At 49.7% G+C, this 5,884-nt stretch overlaps 1 pseudogene; it reads right to left on the reverse strand.

Annotated features, from left to right (window-relative positions):
- Nucleotides 1-288: 288 nt before the first annotated feature.
- LOC140632892 (bromodomain-containing protein 3 pseudogene) lies at nt 289-2,988 on the reverse strand (annotated as a pseudogene).
- Nucleotides 2,989-5,884: the final 2,896 nt, after the last annotated feature.

Raw genomic sequence — 5,884 nt, forward strand, 5'->3', positions numbered from 1 at the left:
CTTTCTGGAGCTACAGACCAGCTTGGGCATAAGAAAGGGGCTTTGCAAGAAACTTCAGATCACATCTGACATGGTTTTCTACGGTCATCAGGTCAGCGTTTGAAGTTGCCGTCTCCAAGCAACTCAACTCAGTAAGGAAGGGAAGGCTTTATGCGGGTTCACACCTTCTCATAAAGCCTCACATACACACGAGAAAGATCTTAGACCTATTAAAGCCAAAACTGGAAGATTCCATAACACTGAGTTTATTTATCTTTTTTAATTTTTATTTATTTATGATAGTCACAGAGAGAGAGAGAGAGGCAGAGACACAGGCAGAGGGAGAAGCAGGCTCCATGCACCGGGAGCCCGACGTGGGATTCGATCCCGGGGCTCCAGGATCGCGCCCTGGGCCAGAGGCAGGCGCCAAACCGCTGCGCCACCCGGGATCCCTGGATTCCGTAACACTGAGTTTTAAAGAAAACCTGCAGGCGCGGAACCAGAGCAGCAGCAGATCAACCAGAGCAAGGGACACTGCAGAGTTCCGGCGGGTGCGACTTCGCTGGTTTTGTCCTGATGTGCGAGTCCAGCGCTCAGTCTGAGTCGCTGCAGTGGAGCTGGATCCGCCGAACTGCTGCTCCCGGACCGAGGAGCTGCTGCTGCTGAGCCGGGCGGCCCTCCCGAGGGCGCAGAGCCCGCTTTCTCCTCCTTGGCAGGCTTCTCGTTGTTGTTCAGCTGCCCACGGACGTCCTGCCGCGCGTCTCCGACTCCTTCCTTTCCTGAGCTAACTCCTCCTTGGACTTGGCCGCCTGCTTCTTCCCGCTCGTGGAGAAAGGCTCCCTTTGCTTTTCCCGTCAACAACACTTGCTCCCGCACAGTGGTGGGTTTCAGAGGCTCAAAGTCAATCTCTCTCTGCTCAGGCCTGGGTCCCTGAGCGAGGGCTCCGGGACTGGATGAAGTGGACCCCGCAGCCCCGTGTCCCCGGGCAGCCGGGTGGTCTAGGCTGAGCTGGCGCCCTCGGCCTAGCTCACGGGCAGGCCTTGCTCCTCCTCTCCGGGTCGTCGAGGCCGATGCCTGCTTGCCGCCCTGCTTCGGCTGCCTGCTGGCCTGGCTGCGCTGCCGGCCTTCTCGGCGGGAGCCCTCTTCGGTTGGGCCTGCTTGGCGGCGGGGCCCCCTTGGCCTTCTCGTCCTCAGACTTGGCCTTGTGCCTCTCCGTGTCCTCGTCTTCGTCCGCGTCCTCCTCCTTCTCCTCCTTTCCCTTCGGCTCCTTCTTCCTCTCTGGCTTGTTCCCGGGCCCGCGACAGGGCGGCGAGCTGCTCGTGCACAGCCTTCAGCTGCTCCTGCAGCTCCGCCAGCCGGGCCCGCTCCTCCCCCTCCTCCCCCTCCTCCCCCTCCTCCCCCTCCTCCGCCTCCTCCGCCTCCTCCTCCGAGCTCTCCTCGCTGCTGCGGCTGCTCTCGGCGCCCCTGCTCAGCACGGGGGCTGCGGGCGCAGGCAGGGCCGGCGCCTCCCCCGGCTCAGCCGGCATCTTAGCAAACCGCACCTCAAACACGGCCGCAGCTTCCTGGCCACGGCCACCACCTTGTGGCCTGGGGGTTGTACTGGTAACAGCTGGAGAACATGAACCGGGTGTCAGCAGCAGAGCCCTGCGCGTCTGGGCACTCGCGACTGTCCGTCTTCTTGACAGTGCTGAGGTCCATCGGGTGCTCGGTGACGTCGTGGTAGTCGTGCAGCTCCAGGGCCTCGGCGTCCACCGGCTGGAGAAGGGCCAGGCGCAGGCCGCACGCTTCTTGCACGGCATGTCCTCGAGGACGCTGTCACAGTGCCGCGAGTGCTCGGCAGCTCGCCCTTCCGGCCCGCATGCTGAGGCACCTCGCCGTCCTCTAGACCCTTCCAGGGCGGTGCGATGGGGCGGCCCCCACTCTCTCGCCGAGCCCCCACCTCGGCCTGCTTGGGGTCTGACGATGGCGGCGGCGATTCGCTCCGGCTCGCGGATGGAGTGGGCGTCGTGGTGGCTGCTTTCCGCTTTGCACCCTTTTCCTTGACGACAGGCGCTGTGGGAGGGACCACAGGGATGGATGATGGGCGTCGAGGGAGGGGGTGGGGCGGCGGCGGGGGCGCAGGGACCGACGTGATGTTTGCGGTAATGGTTGGCAGAGGGGGGCAGCAATGACAGGCGTCTGGAGACAGTGGGGGGACGCTCTGGAAGGGGGTTGCTGGGGAGACAGAGGACACGGCCACCACTTGCTGCCCACCTGCACTCCGGGTTCCTGCGCCGCGTTCCGGCCTTTGCCCTTCGGAGCAGGGGGTAATAATTCAACTTCGTCCTGGGGCACCTGGGCCACTCTCTGCAGAAAAATTTTCTCTAAGGCTTGGGCCGTTAGCACTGTGTCATCTGTGGGCTTGTTGTAAATGTAACAATTTGTAAACATGGTGTGGAAGTCCTGCATACATTCGCCGGCGCTCCAGTAATAATTATTTTCTAGTCTCTTCTGAATAGTCCCCATAGCCATCGGGTGTTTATGATTTTATGGTAATCGGGCAGGTTTAGCTTGATTGCATCCACGGGCTGGTAGAAGGGCCAGGCGAGCTGGTGATTCCAGGGCGTCTTTACCACCACGTTCTGCGCGTACTGCAGCTGCTTGGTCTTGCGGCCAGGCTTGGCGGGGTTGGAGACCTCCCGCGGGTTCCCCGGGATCCCCGCGGGCGCGACCGTCCTGGTGGTGGACATCCTCCGCGGCTCGCTCACTGGCCGTCACAGCAGCGGCTCAGGGAGGCCCTCGCTTCCACTGCGCTCCTTTTGGAGGCCTGACATCCCCTTTGTAGGCCCAGCCAGGCAGCACTTGGCCTCGGCGGCTCCGACGGCCGTCCCTCCGCTCCCTATATAGATTCTGGATAACAGTTCTTTATTAGATGGTTCTTTTGTAAATATTTTCTCCAACTCTGTGCTTTGTCTTCTTATTCTCTTGACATTGCTGTTTGCAGAACAGAAAATTTTAATGGAGTCCAGTGTATCAGTTATTTCTTTCATGGATTGTGCCCTGGTGTTGGATCAAAATCATAGCCATACCCAAGTTCACCTGCATTTTCTCCTACATTATCTTGCAGAGGTTTTATAATTTTGCATTTTATATTTAGAACTGTGATCTGAGTTTATATTTGTGAAGGATGTGAAGTCTGTGTCTGGACTCAGTATTTTTGCATGTGGTGTCCAGTTTTACATTATCATTTGTTGAAAATACTGTCCTTTTCTTTCACTGTGTTGTCTAGTCCTTTGTCCATTGACTATATGAATCTCATTAACTTTTAAAAGGATGTGATAGAATGAATTTGAATAGCTAAGTGAACGTAAATGGGAGGTTCCAAACAGAAGAAATGGACTGTGGTAAGGCATTAAAATGAGTGAGGAGGAAAGTAATCTTGATTTATTAAAGAAACTGTGATAGTTTGAGCTTATGTGCAAGAGAAGCATAGAGATTGTTGAGTATTAGCTTAACCATGGTAAGGATTATTATACTAAATAATACGAAAGCCATTTAAGGATTTTAATGCAATTGCATGAATTTTAAAGGTCTTTAAATGTTTATACTTTGGCAGTGTGTAGAATGTATTGAAGGGGAAAGTAGGGAAATAATGGTTTCAGTTGGGAGGCTTTAAGAGGAAAGGTAAGAGATTATCATGAACAGAAATGACATGGAAGAGATAGGTCATAATAAAAATTTAATAAGTAGAATAAAGAAACGCTTGGCTGAGTTTTGGGAGAAAGGGAAAAGGGATGTTTTAAGTAATACTCCTGAATTTTTATCTTGACTTATAAGATATAGAGTGTGTGGGGGGGGAGAAGGAGGGAGGGAGGAGATCATTACTTTTTTTGACACTAATAAGAGAACAGTGCATTAGAGAAACAATATTTGGATTTATTGACATAAATAATTGAAGCTTTGATACTGTACTGGACTTACCTGGGTGAGAGGAAGGTCCAGTGTTCTTAACTAAAACTTTGACATGGCGGCACCACTTTAAATTTTCCATTCTAGCTGAAGTCTGAAAAATGAAGTCTCCTCTTTTCAAAGGAGAGAGGTTATTAAGTGTAAATATAAATAAGGATAAAGGGTCAAATACTAAACCCTAAGGAGAAGCTCATAATTAAGGAAATGTAAGGAAAGATAAGCCTTTGGAAAAAAATTAGAAGTGGATGAACTATTAAGTAGGGTTGTTTTGGGATACCAGCAAATAGGTCTAACTCTTAAACAGAACCAAGAATTTGATGAAAATGAGAAAGGAGAAAATTTCATATTAGAAAAAGGAATGTCACTAGTGCTCGTTTTTTGAGTACCTGCTATATATCATGCATGATCTGAGATCCCACAGTAAGCAAAAATGCAGATATTCCTCTGCTCTCAGAGTCTGCTTCCTAACTGGGGAGAGACTGAACCTATAATAAATGAGTAAATTACATCTTTTTGAATGGCATAATGCTGAAGGAAAAAAAAAAGTCCTGGTAAGGGTAATGGGGAAATGATGTGGTTGGCAGAGAACTTTGCAAACTTAAATAGGGTGGTCATAGTAGATCTCAATGACACAGTGATTTAAAGCAAAGACTTGAAAAGATAAGGAAATAAATCTTAAGGCTATTTTAGGTAAAAGTGTTCCAGGCACAAAGAAGGAATTGAAAGGGGAGCATATTTGGTGAGTTGAGCAATAGCAAGGGGACCAGTGTGGCTGGAGGAGAGTGTTTATGGGGAAAAAATAATAGGATTTGAGGTTAAAGGAAGAAGAAACCCATCCAGAGCTACAGTCCTCAATCTTGGCTTCTTTGGAGAAGCTACATAGAGAGCTTCTAACACTCTGGATGCCATGACCAATTGGGTTACAATCATTGGGAGGTGGAACTCAGGCCCCCCATGTGACTATAACATGCAACCAAGGTTCACAATCTGTCTGCTAAGACCTTAGGAGTCTCTAAGAAAAACTTATGTTTGAATGTTTGAAGGAAAAGCTCAGAAGATCATTCCTGGTTGTATTACATTGGAGATGCCAGTTAGATATTCAGGAAAAGATGTATTTTTTAAATATATATTTTTAAAGATTTTATTTATGTGTGTGTGTGAGAGAGAGAGAGAGAGACAGAGAGAGAGAGAGAGAGAGAGAGAGAGGCAGGCAGAGACATAGGCAGAGGGAGAAGCTGGCTCCATGCAGGGAGCCTGATATGGGACTTGATCCTGGGGCTCCAGGATCACACCCTGGGCTGAAGGTGGTGCTAAACCGCTGAGCCACCTGGGCTGCCCAGAAAAAAATGTCTAATAGAGAATTAGATATATGAATCTGGAGTTCAAGGAAGAGGTTCAGGCTGGAGATACAGATTGGTGAGACATCAGCATAGAGATGACACTTAAATCCTGCAACTAGAAGAGTTCTCTAAAGTAATGAAGATAGAAGATCAAAGATCTAGAAACAAGGGTCAAAGGAAGAACCAGCAGAGATGAAGAAAGGAACAATGAGGAAAGAAGGAAGGAAATTCAGAAAATTTACTGTCTTGAAAGGCAAGTTCTCAGTGTTTCAAGATACTGGAAAACCTGGTTAACTGTCACATATTGCTGATAGACCAAGATGAGGACTGCGAATTGACTTCGGATACAATGTTATGAAGTAATTGTGGATCTTAGCAAGAGGAGAAAGCTTGAATGGAGGGAGCTCAAGAGAAAATTGGAAAGTTATAATTTTCATCAACCTCTAAGATTTCATTTAGGAAAACTGAGAAATGAGGTGGTGGCTCTTACATGAAATGGGGCCAAGAGAGTTTACCAACATGTTTCTCTAGACTTGTGGAAGAGGTGTGGAGAATAAAGAAGGATAGTGTGCGTGATGCAAGAGGGGGGAGGATTTTCTGGAGAGATAGAGTTGAAT

The sequence above is a fragment of the Canis lupus genome, chromosome 5, assembly GCF_048164855.1.
Source record: "Canis lupus baileyi chromosome 5, mCanLup2.hap1, whole genome shotgun sequence".
In the NCBI taxonomy this organism is placed as follows: Eukaryota; Metazoa; Chordata; class Mammalia; order Carnivora; family Canidae; genus Canis; species Canis lupus.